General features: G+C 35.0%; 1 protein-coding gene across 3 annotated transcripts in view; it reads left to right on the top strand.

Annotated features, from left to right (window-relative positions):
- IP3K2 (Inositol 1,4,5-triphosphate kinase 2) overlaps window positions 1-17,017 on the top strand; it is a 229,704-nt gene that overhangs the window by 77,423 nt on the left and 135,264 nt on the right. The window lies entirely within an intron of this gene.

The following is a 17,017-nucleotide window of genomic DNA, read 5'->3' as shown; positions in this document are numbered from 1 at the left end:
TTGTTTATTACTAGTAAGTGGTCGTTGGTGCTGTATCCCGATCTACATCCAGCTTGTTCTCTAGGCTGATAGAAGTCTAATTTACCGTTCAGTCTTTTTTTAATAATTTTGTGAAAAGTTTCTATATGTGTGAAAGCAAACTGATAGGACGGTAGTTTTTTAAATCTGTTATGTCTCCTTGCTTATGTAATAAAGTAATGACTGCATTATTCCATTGAGAAGGAGATTTTCCTTGGTAGATGCATTCGGTGAAAAGCTTGGCCAAAGCCTGGATAATTTTATTTCCACCCAGTTTGATCGCTTTCCACCCGTCATCGCCAGGGAATTTGTTATTTTTTATTTCTAAAAGTGCCGATTTGATTTCGTATGGAGTTATTTCTGGCATTAATTATGATCCCTGGTTTGTGATTTTGGGCAGGGGCTGATCTTGCCTTTCGTTCGTGCTCTCATACATTTCGCGATAAAAGGATTCGACAACCTCAAGGATTTTGGTTATATCAGTAGTAATGTTTCCATCTTTGTTTTTTATTTTGTACATGTTTTTGTTGCCTATGTTGTTCGTATTTCGTCTCAAAACTTTTAAACTTTTGTTTTCTTGAATTATTTTAGTTTGTTCAATACTGATTGGTATATATAATTTTTATATAATACATGTAAAACATCTCCGACTTGTAAGCGATCGAAAGCCTTTATTAGGTCTTCTTCTTCTTTAGGTGCCTTGTCCGTATTCAGACGTTGGCCGTCATCATGTTTACAATTTCTTGAAACTCTTCTCTATCGGCTCCTAATCATTAAATTTGTTTGATATTATATCTGAATCTGTAATCCTAGTATCATCTATTTTTAAACAGATATTTTTGTGATTTTTTTGTTTTCCATTAAGTTCATTTATAACAGCCTATGTGGTTTTGTCTTTGTTAGAGGATTCAGAGATTTTGTTAAAATAGAACTGACCTTTTGTAGTCTCAACAAAAACTTTGAGCTGATATTTTTTGTCTATATAGACAAATAAGTAATTTATTATCACGACAGCTATTTTTGTAAAGTGCCTTTTTTAAATGAGCTGTTTTTGTTATGCGTCTAACACTTTATGGTATTTAACTGAATAATTTAAGGAGGGAAAAACTGTTTGTCTCAAGTTGGTCATTCACAATAATATTTGTAGTTTTTAATTTGTTAATTTTCATAGATTCTGGCCAACAATGATAGCTTAAGGCCTTTATTTTGAATGTGAAGAATTTGAAATTGGTTATTAAAAGGATAATAATGATCTAGAAGGTGAAGTGCGTACATATAATCTGTTTTTCTATTATTGAGTCCTTTTATGTTCTGATATACGTTTTTTAAAAGTTCGACCCGTTTGGCCCATGTAAGTTTTTGGGCAGTCGCCACATGTAAAAAATAGCTCGCTTAAGAAAGGCGCTTTGCTGAAACAGTTCTAGTGATAATAAATTATAACAAATTAAGTGAAAGTGTTGAAAACAAAAGTTTTTAGTGTTTTATGGCTTGAAGAGATAATTGACGAAACAAACGATTATTTGCATAACTTCCAGAATCGCATTATTCGGACAGAATAAAGAGGTTTAAAAAGCACTGGAATCGCTGCCTTGAGTTATATCAAACAAAATAAAAGAATTTTCTGGAAAAATGCGATTTTTTGAATCAAAGAAGTTTACATAGTAGACCACATAGTAAAAGAATCATGCCTATTTTCTAATTCCTCGATTTCTGTGCATTTTCTACTCGCCATTTCCCTTTTGGTTATTTTATTTTGCCTCGTAATTCTCTATTCAAACGTTTGTATTTGATTATGTTCGTGGCTTTGGAATTTCTTCCCTTTTAGTATTGACCAGGATGTACCTATTTGATTTTTTCCCATATTCTATCGGTTAAAACTTTTTCAATGAAATGTAGATATCACAGCACTCATCTTAAACATCTGAAATGAATAAAAATTCTCAATATCCTTTTAAATATTTAAAAGTATGTCTAACATACAAAAGATCTATTTAACGGAACGAAAAAAGAGACATGCCGGATTACGATCAGATAACAAGAGGATAAAAATGTCCATTACATTTATTACACTGAGCGATGTTGCAATCGGGCAAATAATTTATTTCTTCAGGAACTCGTGGGACTGGTTTAACTGTGCATCTCTTTTCCGTACAGCAGCAGCGTCATCAGTTACTGTAACGATGAATGAAAAAATGTAACAAGGCAAAAAGGAATAGTTAGCGTAGCAGAAAACCTTCGATTAATGTAAATGTATGACCAGACAGAAGAAAAAAGAACCGACAATGCGTAGGTAAAAACGTAGATTTAAAAATACGTAAGTGACTACTTTGTTGGTCATAAAAAAATAATGATGTTTTCTCTATAATCTATTTCTAATGAGTGTAGAGTAATAAAATCTCATGAAGTATTCAAAAGCGCTACAGGGTAATCCGTCAATAATCCGTCAATAAATTCCGTCCGCATTGCAAAATTCTGTCGTTTCATAAAGAGCAGGTAGGTATCACCCTGTTTGAAGGGATTAGTCCATTGTTATCGACAGATAAATACTGAGCCAGAGGCGCGCTAGTGGGTTAATTGACAAAAGAATATGCATTCTTAAAAATCATATTAAAGGAAATAAAAATGTAATACAGCAGAACAGTGTTATTAAAAAAATATAAAATGTAACAATAAAATATATACGAACCGAAATCGGGAAATACTCACAAACACACACGAATGAACTTTACATATTGAAACACTTGTGGGGAGTTTAAATCAATTTATTCACAAAAACTACAAAAACTTTACTGGATACGTTATTACAATTCTACATCACTATAGTCTTCATCCGAAGAACTGTCATCATCCCCTGGTGTTATAATTATAGGGTCAACCACCTGATCGACCAAGTTGTCCAGTTCCCACATTTTATCTTCCTCTTTTAAAACATGCTGGATTGCTTTTTGCCAGTTTTCTGATGTGATTTCCATAATGGCTTGATCAAACAATACCTTTACATCTTTCATTTTAAATGTGGTATTGTGCCTTGCAACATATCCTTTAACTTGTGCCCATATAAGTTCTATGGGATTTAATTCGCAATGATATGGCGGTAGGCGTAGCACAGTTACTTTATACTTTTCTGCTACATCTTCTACGGCATATTTTATGAAGCGAGATTTATGTTGTTTTACTACGGCTAGTAGTTCCTTCTTTATTGAATTCGTCTCAAACTGAATACCTTTATTTGACAGCCAGTTAATAATTTCTTGCTTTCTCCAAGCTGAAGTTGGTACCTTCTCTATGCGCCTTGAATGGTAGCTTGCATTATCCATAACCACGACCGAATCAGCTGGAAGAAATTTTAACATTTCCCCGAAGTAGTCTTCGAAGACATCCGAATTCATGTCCTCATGATAATCTCCCGTCCGACACGACTCAAAGCTTAACAAACCTTCTTTTAAAAATCCTTCTTCGCTTCCAATGTGAGCAATTATAAGCCTCTTCCCTTTTCCCGAAGGCACTTTAATACCCGTCGAAAGGCCTTCTATGAAAGCTTGGCGAGCACTTGTTACATTTTTATCTTGCCACATTTTTTGGACTATATAACCTTCGTTTATCCACGTCTCATCAAGATAAAAAATTTTCTTGTGCTCTCTGCGGTACTGTTTTATAGTTCTCAAATATTTTCGTCTCCAGCAAATGATTTCATCACTTTCCAGTAATAGTGCCTTTCGATTGTGCTTTTCCCAGGAAAAATTCATACTTTTTAAAGTTTTCCATAAAAGTTTTCTGGATATCAAAGGAATATCGTTATCTTGGCTTATCTCCTTTAGTATTTTGTCAAGGGTGGGTATTTCCTTTTTAAAATAAAACGAATGAACTTTTCTTCGAATGTCACGTTTGGTGTCTTCACCTAAGATTTTTATTGGTCTTCCTGATTTTCTCTTGCATGGACTTAACTGGCCTGATATCTTTCTTTCTCGCAATAATTTAAAAATCGTGGACTGTCCAATTCCAGTCATTCGGGCACATCGCTCAACACTTTCTTGCACAGACAAACTAGGGTGATCGTGTTTTATGCAATCATATACATTTAAAATTATAACTTTTTCACTAACAGATAGCGGAGAATTTTTTACACCTCTTTTCTTTGGAGTAAATGTCGCCATTTTATAACTTTTTCACTATTTCTATATCACAATATTACTGTACGTTTAATTGGTGTAGCAACAATTACTAACTCGAATGTCGAATGTCGAATGATAATAATAAAATAAAAGAGGGATTATAATGAAAGTGTAAGTAAAACCTCATTACGCGTTATTAGTCTTCATATTAAGTCTTCATTAAAATATGATATTTTGAGGTACATCAATTTTTGACGACGAAGTTGACATCCGTCTATTTGCCTACGCCCATGACGACACCGAAATTCAGGCAAATTTTATGACACTTCATGATTTATTACTCTACACTCATTTGAAACCAATTAAGACAATAAATAATTTTTAAACAGTTGTTTTTTATCCATTAAACCGTACCAATCGAAACCATAAATACCGACTTTATTCTTCTTCGTCTAATAGGTCTTAAACTTGTTCTTATCTAACTTTAACGCTGCAGTCCTATTTGTGACGTTGACGCAGCTATTTTGCAGTCTTTTTAATGATTTCACTGTCACTGGTTGTTTGGTGCATGATGGTTTTTTTTAATCTTGCTAATCTGGCTTTCTCTAGCTACCCATTGCTTCTGTATAATATGCTTCTAAAAGATTCCAAACCCGTCTTCTCTGCGTTTCTCATCGTACAATATTCTCGATGCTATAAAGATTCCTTATTTATATTGTTTATATTATACTATATTCTTCTTCTTAGTGGTTTTCTATTTATTTATTTTATTTAACGTATGGGTACATCACAGCTGAGTTTATTGTTTAACAAAGAGGACAATACATTACAAAAACAGTGAATCAAAACAATTAATTTTTATAAACAAACGTTTAGGTAACAAATATATTCAATTAACTCCTTGATCGCAACTAAGAAATCGGACTGATTGCCAGTGTATGACCTGATCGAGCATTCCCCACTAGATGTATAACCGTTTGTCTTACAGCAATAGTAATTTGGAGAGCGTATTTTTCACCACCTGAAAAGTGAATCGGAGCGCCTGCCACAGTTTGTGTGGTCCAGATTTGTCTTGGTTGGTCGAAACCCTCTGGCTTGCTTATAATACACGGCATATTCTGGGAGAAAGGCCGTGCATTCTTGTTCCATTCTTCTTGAAAACGATCGGTTATCTTAAAGTTTCTTTCAATTAGAATTCTTGGAGAGTCTAGCGGGTTATTTTTTGAAAGAAGCCTACTTATGTGTTGGCCAGTGATACCAACATGGGAGCGGAGCACAGGATCAACGTTAAACTTTCTATACTCCCTGACAAGGGCATGTTCTCGGTTGGCATGTGAAGGGGGTATTTCGACCAATACAGAACGTTGGCATTCCCTTGACTGTGCCTAATATAATACGCAGAGCCTGGTTTAGTTTAGGTCAACACGTTTGGTGTATAAGCTGTTGGGCCACACCGGTGCACAGTACTTCGCAAGGGGATACACGAATACCACTGCTGTCGACCTAAGTCTAGTCGCTGAGGAAGACCAAAAATTTAAAAATTAAAATTAAAAATTTAACCTTATATCAACTGTCACATCTCGATATATTTTGGGTGTTTATTGTGGCTGAGAAATCTGTCTTTAATGCGGCTTTTCAATTGGTAGTTGGCCAGCCTGTTGTTTAAATGAAAGCAAGATATTTCCGTCCTGGCAGCATTTGACTGCGCTCTCCAGCGGCTTAAATAACTTTCGAGGGTACCCTCGAGGGGGTCGTTTGTTAATATTTGTTCAGTAGTCTTCAATTCTTTACGGCTCGTAGTAAGCGCCCAGTGGTCTGCATATCCAAATTTCTTTGATGTGGTTTCGATCATGTCTGCTATATAAAGACTACTAGAGAATAAGAGAGCTAGTACCGATCGTTGCGGAAGGCCATTGTTTAGTTTCATTTCTGTACTAGTCTTATCCATGATGACTTAAGAACATTCATTGCATAGCATAGCATTAATGACATCAGTTATCTTTCTGCATGTTATCTCTTGCATTAATTAATATATTACTCCTTATTTCCACACGGTATTGTACGCTGCTGATAAATCAATGAAAACAGTAGATATTTTTAACCGTTTTTGAAAGCCCGTTTCTATATAGTTAGTTAGTACTAGTACTTAATCTGTACAGCTCACGATTGGCCGAAATCTTGCTGGTTCCAAAGGTATATGTTGGAGTATTGTTAGGCTAATTCTATTATATAGCATTTTTGCAAATGTTTATAGACCATACATAAAAGTGCAATTGGTCGGTAATTTTTTGGTAAATCGTTAGCTTGTCCTGGTTTTAAAATTTCGATAATGTTTACTCTTTTTAGCTGATGGGAACATATCTGAAAAACGTCTGAGAACTTTGCAAGCCATTTTCTACTAAATGTGCCACTGTGCTTTAGAAACTCAGCATAAATACCGTCAAAGGCAGGAGCTTCTTCAGTTTTCATTTCTTTAAGATCTTCCATGATTTAGTAACCAGCAATAACAATAATCAACAGAAGGTTAGAAGACAAAAATTGCGTTGTTTAAAAATAGATAATTGGTTGTTGAAGAAGTTTATCGTGGATCAATTAACTAAAACAAATTGTAATGTTGTAAAGAGCTTTCGATGTAGAATCTAAAGTAAATTAACATTTTAACAGAAAAAGAATAATTTGGACATATGTCAGCTTAGTTTTATTGTTGAAACTGAGATTTATAGATATTCCTCATCTTTCATTGCATAGTTTTTTAAATGAAATTTTTTTTTGCAGGTAAGGACACAGTGCGCATCAAAGAACTACAAAATTACAAACTGTAAGTGCTCTGTAAGTACAACATTTAAAAAAATATATTATTTTGAGGTATTTCATTTCAAATAAACTTTGGTCTAAACCAGATCAATGATTGCACCTTAAGTTAAGATTTAAGTGTTACGTAATTTGATCATACTTAAAGTGATTCATTCGTGTAAAGCGTAAAGACGCTTGTTCCGCCAAATGTACTGATGAATACGACAAGGTACCCATAGCTGGATCCCATAGGTCCAGACCGGTCTGAGTATTGTTTTGTATACCTACAGTTTGTTACGAATGGAAAACTTCTGAAATTTAATTAAATTTTAAAATTGTTTGCATTTAAAAGAAGAATAATATGAAAATTAGCCAATTCATAAAACTTATAATTTCATTTATGTATTTACAATTTTTTAGTTTGTCATGAAATAAATTTTTTTTTAATAATGAAAAATGTCTATTTTTACTTAGAAAAATTTTAGCAAAAAGTACCTTATATCACTCTGGCTGATATATTTTCTTTAAGAAAGTTTTTGGGATTAGAATTGGACCAAAACACTGCAAACAAACACAACTGTTTCCCACACAACCTAGAATTGATCTGAAGTGACCATGAAACACCAATGGACAATTCTTGAAAAGCTGCTACACTGGTTCTGGCGTTGGATTATCCTAACTCAATTTCTTCTTAAAACCATGTGGACCTTTCAAATTGTTGTAACGCTGCTTTACAAATCTCCCACATAGGGCACAACACAACAAATCGGTGATTAACTCAACAAATTCACCTTTCCACAAAAAACATTGCCGGCTTTGAAGAACTACATGCCACAAGCTATTTCTTCCGAATCAAAATCCTAACCTTCACTTAAATCCCACATTTAACTGCTACTGTCACTTTGTACTATATTTCCATGACAAAAACGAATAACAAAAAAAAACAATAACGAATTTGAAGAAAAATCCGGACTCAAACAATAACTAACTGCTTTCGCGATCCATCGTCGAGTAAATCACTTTACACTATATTTCCAAGGCAAAAATGAATAACGAACAACAATAATAAATTTAAAAAAGAAAAATCCGGACTAAACAATGAACTGACCACTTTAACGGTTCATCGTAGAGTGATCTCATAATCTTTAAAACCCATTCGCCTCCCCGCATACCTTCTCACCAACCCAAGTGGATATTTATTTGACGCGCAATATTAAGCGGAATCAACATCAAAGGAAATACCTATTTGTTTTATGATATACAGACCAGAAATGCTTATATTATCAATCTCGGCGACGCAAAAAGATTGAAAATATTTTTCGGTGTTTTCACATGTACGATAGGAAATAGAAATGCTACACTATACAAGGCGATATTGTGCGACATTTTATAAAGATGATATGTTATGACTTAGATTCATTGATCTTTATGCGTCATGTCTTTGTCCACTTTTCAATGTCTCTAATATGTCTTTAAAGAGATTCGGTAGCTGTTGCAGGATTATTATCTGTGATTAACATAACAGTGTCCTCTGCGAATGTTGTAGTCATTACATTTTCGTTTTTTGGTATATCGTGCGTAAATATCAGATAATATATCATATAGGGGCCAGAACACTACCTTGAGGGACTCCATATCGTATAGGATATATTTTTGATGTTGTGATTCATACTTAACATGGTAGTATCTTCCTTCTAAATATGATTTTACTAAAGAGTTACTTAAAGAGCAACCCTTCATGCCAGACTTTCTCAAAAGCCTGAAAAACGTCAACAAAGAGTACAGAGCAGTATTTTTTTCCTCGAAAGTTTTATTTTTATTTTATCAACGACTCTATGTACTTCTATTGTTGAATACTTCTGTCTGAAACCAAACTGATGACCGGGAAAAGATTATTATCAGTTATTATCTTCATAACTCTTGTCGCTATTAGCTTTCCAAATACTTGAGCAATTTTAGGCAAACTTAGACTATAATTTAGTTTATATAAATATTATAAGAATGGTAGAATGGACAGATTTCATGTTCTATGTTTTAAAATTTGGCATAATATTGTATAGAATGTCATCATCATCAGTGGCATTACAGCTCGTTATGAGACAAAGCCTTCTTCAGAACAATCTTCCATTCGCCCCTGTATCTGGCAACTCTTCTCCATGCTTTTACTCCAATGGATTTTAGATCATCCTCTATGTTATCTTGATACCTAAGTTTTGGTCTTCCTCTGGCTCGTCTTCCCACTGGTCCTCTTCGGTCGAAAATTTTTCTGATCGTTGCATCTTCATCTCGCCTAATGTCAGGTTCCCCAAAACTTCTATATAACTCAAAGTTGTAGCGCCTACGCCACAAACCCTGTTCTTGGATTCCTCCATATATTTTCCTTAGAATTTTTTTCTCAAAACGTTTAAGCAATTCTTGGTCGTTCTGTGTGAGTGACCACGTTTCAGACCCGTATGTTAACACTGGCCTTATTAGTGTTGTATATATGGTAATTTTAATTTTTCTGTGTAGTTTTGGGGCCATATGTTTCCTCAAACCATAATAGCACTTATTGGCAAGCACTATTCCTCTTTTAATTTCTTCGCTGACGTTGTTGTCTTTGGTCAGCAGCGAGCCCAGGTAGACAAAGGTGTCCACACCTTCCAGTTCCAGATCATCAATTAATAGTCCAGGTATCTGGTTGCCTGATCTAGTACAATACATATACTCGGTTTTCTGTGCGTTTATTTTTAAACCCATTCTAAGTGCAGACGCCCTTAGTGATCGAAATGCTTCGATCAGAGATTCTGTGGACCTAGCAATAATGTCTATGTCATCTGCATATTCGACCACTTGTACATATTTATTAAAGATGGTGCCATTCGTATTAATATGGCACTCTCGAATTACTTTTTCTAGTGCAAGGTTAAATAAGAGACACGACAGTCCGTCTCCCTGTCTCAGTCCATTTTTATAATGTAAGGGTCTGGAAAAGTCATTTTCAATTCTGACTACTCTCTCTATGCCTGTGAGTGTAAGTTCCGTTAGTTGAACAAGATGAAGCGGCATTTGAAATTCCACCATAGCCTGTAGAAGTTTTTGTCTGTTGACTGAGTCGTATGTGGCTTTGAAATCCACGAATATGTGGTGGGTGTCGACTCCGAACTGCCACGTTAAGTAGGGTGATGCCCCTATAATTATCACATACCATAATATCTCCGTTTTTGTGAAGAGCGTGCATTACACCTAATTTCCAGTCCGCGAGCGTTTCCTTCCGTTGCCAGATTTTGGTTACTAATTTATGCATGTGTTTAAAAAGGGTGTCACCTCCATTCTTAAATAGTTCGGCAGGAAGATTGTCCAAACCGGGAGCTTTGTTATTTTTCAGTTTTGAAATGGCAAAGTAATTTCTATTTGGATTGTATAAAACGCTTGGTAAGATAATCACAATCCTTAATGAGTTACAATAATTTTTCGATTAAATTTTTTCCTACATATTGGTTATTTTACAGACTCTGTTCATCAAATGTTTATTTGAAAATAAATTCATTCAAGTTAATATTTTGTTTTAGAGGACAGTACCATTAGTATTAAAATTAAGTGATGTATCGACATCGACTGATTTAAGTTTACGACAAATCCCATAACCGCACTTCCTAAATTGATAATGAGCGCAATTAACAAGCATCACCACATAAGCATGCGATTTAGGTGGCCATCATTTAAATGTTTTTATGGTCGCTATTACAGTTATGCAGTGAATTTTGTGGTTGTTGCAATGGGTGGTCGCCATTGTACCAGCGGTCATAAAGTTGGCACTACGCTAAACAGGATATTTCTGTGAGAAATGAGATATTTATTTGGCTTTGAATGGGTTAAATATACGCTTAATACTGATTGATTTAATGTATTTTATACCATTGGTGATCGTTGTTCCGTAACGCTTTTTTGTCAGTGTTGGTTGCTTTTAGTGGAATGCTTGGCATGGTTACATGGGGTGTACCAAATATTACGCAAAAATACTTTTCTAAAATGTCTTATTCTGTTAGGTTCAAAACAAAATAAACTTATTCTTCTCATAATTTAATTATATCTGTCCCAGTTAAAATGACAACTGAACGAAGTCTCAAAAAACAAGAAGTCGTTCCTGCTGTCGAGTAGTTTTTTCTTTGTCATCTTGACCTGGTTATTCATGAGTACATCCAGTCTCCATAAGTTTTCCACAACGCGAGGTTCAATAGACTCATGATTAAAAGAAAAGTAATACAGTAGATAAGCTTCATACTACGTTTTCTCTATTTTTAAAATATAAATAATATTTTTAAAATAGAATAAAGTAATTGTATTATTTATTTATTATTTTTTTTATAAATTTTTATAGATTTTATTAAAATCGAAAAAGTTTACATGTTGTGTAACGGACTCGCCTCGTCGCTTAAATGGACTCTTCCAACTATTTTCTATGACTGCGAACCACGAACCACTATTTCGTGGCCGTGTTGTAGCTACGCCGTGTCGTGGTGCTCCTCTGACGCTCGCCTCAGCATTTTACTACATAGAAAAAGTAATTTTACGTCAGTATAGAAGCTTAGCTTTTAAAACTTTTAGAATGAAGAAAAAACTGGCAATTTAATTGGTATATTTGTAAAAAAAAAAAACAAAAAAATGAAAACATCCAAACGGATTACAAAATTTCAAAACTTTTTTAGTCCTATTAGACCCTCATAAGTGAAAACTTGCATAAAAGCCCACTCACAAAGTGGTATAAATTTAGTGGAAACAATTTCGATGTTATTCGATTTAAATGAAGGGGAACATATTGACCCTTACTCCAATTACCTCCTACGTGTGGGTCTCTGACAAAAGTCACCAACTAACTGATGATTATTTTAACTTAATATATTTTAGATTTAGTACGCAAGACTGCATACCTTGGACACATACTAAGAAATAATAAATATAGTCTTCTGCAGGTCATCATGCAGGGTAGAGTCGATGGCAAAAAGGGAATAGGTAGAAAGAGGAAGTCATGGCTGCGAAATATTCGAGACTGGACAAACATGACTGTAGACGAATTATTCCACGTTGCAAAAGACAGAGAAGCTTTTAAAAATGTGGTCGCCAACCTCCGTTAATGGGGACGGCATAGGAAGAAGAAGATATTTTAGAAAAGTTTCAAAAGTTTAAAATTTAGCGAAATTTTTACAAGGTAACACTAGGTAAACCTTCATCCAATAGTTAGAAATTAGTGAGATATAGCAAAATTTGTGCAAAATATTTCAAAATTACGGCATTTAGGTGATTTTTCACTTGTAACTGTGCTGCATTTTGGGTAAAATAACTTTATAATAGCTCAAATTAAAGGAAAACTCACCAGCTTTAAAACTGAACCTTAATTATAATTTAAATTAATAATTAAAAATTGAGCAACAAAGGCTCATTGAGTCTGTCAGATTGTGGACAATTTGAGTACTGAAAGTGTTTGAATTTATTTGCGCAACATCTATTTTAAAAGATTTAGTATTTTTCAAGAAGTTTTCTTTCACAACTGAAGCACACTCTCCTGATTTAATTAGATATAGTATCACCAACACATCTAACACTTAATTATAATTATTACCCATAGCTTATATCCTTCTTATAATTACCATTCCCTTTCGTGACTTAATACGTACCTCACTACTTCACAAATAATCCCCTTAATTAGTGCTAATGTTTATTCCGTGAATTCAAATAGACCGCTCGCTGACTGGGAACGTTTTGCATCCTGATGCAATAAATTTGCCGACAGGTCATTAGAACGGCATCTGGTACAATTTGCGACGATGTTAAGTTCATCCACGAAGATAGTAATGAACGTTAGGTGCAACAGAGTAGAGGTTCTTAGAGGATTAGAATTTTTTGTCCTGCTGATTAATTTCAAAATCGGACAAAGTAAATGCGTACGTACAATATCTATACACCAGTCAAGAAAGAAAAAAGCTCGAAAAATCTTTTACAGATATTTGAAGGTTCTAAAAGATATATGGGGGATAGATTATGATGAATCCTTGAAGAAATACAGCTGATTCTGCTTTGTTTTTTACACGATCTTAAAAAGTGAAACAAAATATTTTTTTGCATAAAACGTTTGTTATACATTTTAGGGAAAACTGGTTAAAATAAAAGTTATAGATCATAAAAAGGTCTTTAATCCTAGAATACGGGACCGATTTTGCCAAACGTTAATACGGGAAAATCATAAATTTTACTACTCCATAGAAAAAAGCCTATGTTTTTTACTTTGAGTTTTTTATTCATTATATAGAAAACAATTAAGATTCTTAGTATATCTTAGAAAAGCATAAAATTATGAAACAAACAGATTTGAGTATTTTTAGGCACATACGGTACAAATATCTTCTCGGTGTTCTCTGCAAATTGGCTTCTTGCACTCCTTGCAATAGTTGGTGGTCATGCGCCTTTTTTGCTTGGACAGTAGAAACAAGTCTTCCTCTTCTTTTCCTGGGCCACATTTTCATCATCTCCATCAGTTATGTTGAAGATTTTAACTATGTCTTGGTGAATATTTCTACGTAAATTTGCAGTATTGTATCTGTTTAGCATCCATGGTTTTGCAAGACAAAGGCTTAACTCAATCGTATATTGATATCTGGAGATAGGTTTTTTGCTTTCCTTTAAGATATTAAAAGTATAAAAAATAACGTAAAAGTTTATGCTGGCCATATTTATCATTCCATAGAATACGCATAATGGCCATCTGCGTATTTTTCTTTTGTAACTCATATTAGAACACATTTGGTCGAAGGTGTCTACACCTGCTTTGGTTTCATTATAGTTATGAATTATGGATGGCTTGCCGGTTTCTTCTGCAATTTCTGCTCCTTCATGCATTGTTGAAAGTAACAAAACTACTTTGTTTCTCTTTGGCATGTAAGATACTAACGTCTTTTTTATCGAAACAAAACATTGACGTATTACAGTTTCGGTCTTTTACGTTCAAGAACTCCTTAGGAATCTCCTCTTTATTCTTACGAATGGTTCCTATCATGGTTAATTTGTAGGGATCTTGTAACAATTGGTCAGCAAGAGAAACCGATGTGAACCAGTTTAAAGAGGAAAGGCAGCTGGCTATGATGAGATAACCGCAAAAATGCTATAAAATATGGTAGAAAATGGAAATAAAATGCTCAGAAAAGTTTGTAATAAAGCTTGGAATAAGAGCAAGATCCCAAAAAATTGGGAAGTGGGGGTTATTTTACCCATATTAAAAAAAGAGGCCTACGCGATTGCAGCAACTATAGATGTATAACCATCCTGAGTTATTCATTCCTTCCAAAGTATACGAACGAGTACTGGAGAAAAATCTACTATAAGTGGACCTTAAACTGGAGCAGTCACAGAGTGGATTCGAGAAGGGAAGAAGCATTCCTTACCATATTTTCACACTCAAGCAGCTAATACAAAATGCACGAAATACAAGCACGGAACTATACCAAGCCTTTATAGACCTGTAAAAATCATTTGACAGAACCCGCCGATAAAAATCGAGAGATCGAAAAGCCTAATAAATAGAGGAGCAGACACCAAACTCAGAAAAGCGAAAGTAAAACCAATGTCATAATATGTGGGAAAACAGATAAACGTACACAAATTAAAATCAAAAACGACACCCTAGAACAAGTCGAGACCTTCATATACTTGGGAGTTCAACTAGATAGTAGACGTACACAAGAAACTAAGATAAACACTAGAATAGTAAACGAAGCCTGAATATACCATAAAATTAAGAGAACATTCCTATCGAAGAAAGAAGTATCTCAAAAAGCCAAGATAACTATTTATAACACAGTTTTTGTACCCATCTTAACATTTGGATGCAAAAGCTGTATCTAAGAGGAGTACTAGATGTGACCAAAATGGACAGGATACGGAATGAGGTAATAAGAAAAATCTAAAAGTCCAACCCATAGAAATAAACTCGAAGAAGCCCAGCTGAGATGGTACGGCCGCATGGTTAGGATGGATAAAGAAAGACCAGTGAAACAAGTTTGGGAAGCGAGAAGAAACCTCAAAAGACCGAGGGGCAGGCCCTTGAAGACATGGGACGATAAAATTGCCGCCTTCCTAGACAAGAGAGGAGTCACCAAAGAGAAAGCGAAGAACATGGCAAGAAATTGGTGAAAAAATCAGCTGGTTATTAATAAAAACGGACCAAACAAACAATTCGACTTTGTGAAGTTTTATACGTAGATATTACATGTAATATAACTTCTATAATTGTGGCAATTAATAAGGTATTAAAGTGTGCTAAATGTCAAACAGATCGACCCAAGAGTTATTCAATTTGTTTATCCCATCATCATCATCACGTAGCGCTACAACCCTGGGTGGGTCTTGGCTGACTGTACAACTTTTTTCTAATTTGTTCGGTCTTCCATCAACCTAGGGTCAAATGGAATGTTGATTTTCCGGAGATCTGCTTGGATGTTATCTCTCCATCGCATTCTGGGACGTCCGAGTGGTCTTTTGCCTGTGGGAATCTCCTCCCATACCAGTTTTAGTCGCTGTGATTTAATTTCTTGGACAATATCGGCGTCATTGTAGAGTGCTTGTAATTCGATATTGGTTCTGATCTTATACTGGTTTGTGGTGATGTCATGGTGAGGTCCGAATAACTCTTGGGTCGATCTGTTTGACATTTAGCACACTTTAATACCTTATTAACTGCCACAATTATAGAAGTTATATTACATGTAATATCTACGTATAATACTTCACGAAGTCGAATTGTTTGTTTGGTCCGTTTTTATTATTAACCAGCTGATTTTTTCACCAAGTTCTTGCCATGTTCTACGCTTGCTCTTTGAGGGCTCCTCTCTTGCCTAGGAAGGCGACAATTTCATCGTCCCAGGTTTTCAAGGGTCTGCCCCTCGATCTTTTCAGGTTTCTTCCCGCTTCCCAAACTGATTTCACTGGTCTTTTATCCATCCTAACCATGTGGCCGTATTACCTCAGCTGGGCTTTTTCGAATATATAATCTGTGGGATGTACTTTGAGATTTTCTCTTATTACCTTATTCCGCATCCTGTCCATTCTGGTCACACCTAGTACTCTTCTTAGATACAGCTTTCGCATCCAAATGTTAAGATAGGTACAAAAACTGTGTTATAAATAGTTATCTTGGCTGTTTGAGATACTTCTTTCTTCGATAGGAATGTTCTCTTAATTGCATGATATATTCAGGCTGCTTTTACTATTCTAGTGTTTATCTTAGTTTCTTATGTACCCCTACTCTCTAGTTGAACTCTTAAAAGTATATGAAGGTTTCGACTTGTTCTAGGGTGTCGTTGCTGATTTTAATTTGTGTACGTTTATCTGTTTTCCCACATATCATTACATTGGTTTTACTTTAGCTTTTCTGAGTTTGGTGTCTGCTCTTCTATTTATTAAGATTTTGTCGCTTTCTATCGGCGGGTTCTGTCAAATGATTTTTCCAGGTCTATGAAGGCTTATAGTTCCGCGCTTGTGTTTCGTTCATTTTGTATTAGCTGTTTAAGTGTGAAAATATGGTCATGGATGCTTCTTCCCTTCCCGAATCAGCTCTGTGATGCTCCAGTTTAAGGTCCACTTGTAGTAGATTTTTCTCCAGTACTCTTTCGTATACTTTGGAAGGGATACCCAGGAGGGTTATACCTCTATAGTTGCTGCAATCTCGTAGGCCTCTTTTTTTTAATATGGGTAAAATAACCCCCACTTCCCAGATTTTTGGAATTTTGCTCTTATTGCAAACTTTTCTGAGGATTTCATTTCCATTTTCTACTATATTTTTTATTGTGGAAGAAATTGCAAAAATGAAATGGCGCTGGGCAGGTCACGTAGCCCGATATAATGACAACAGGTGGACACGGAGAATTCTAGAATGGAGACCAAGGACGACAACAAGAAGCACGGGAAGACCTCAAAAAAGATGGGTAGATGACATAAGAACAGTGGCAGGCAAACAGTGGATTAGATTGGCGCAAGATAGAGAAAGATGGAAGCAATTGGGAGAGACCTACATTCAGGAGTGGATGGAAAATGGTTAACAAAGAAGAAGAAGAAGAGACTATATT

This window comes from Diabrotica undecimpunctata, chromosome 4 (genome assembly GCF_040954645.1).
Source record: "Diabrotica undecimpunctata isolate CICGRU chromosome 4, icDiaUnde3, whole genome shotgun sequence".
NCBI classification, from domain to species: domain Eukaryota; kingdom Metazoa; phylum Arthropoda; class Insecta; order Coleoptera; family Chrysomelidae; genus Diabrotica; species Diabrotica undecimpunctata.
The sequence above is the reverse complement of the archived record's forward strand: the minus strand, read 5'-3'. Positions and strand labels throughout refer to the sequence as shown.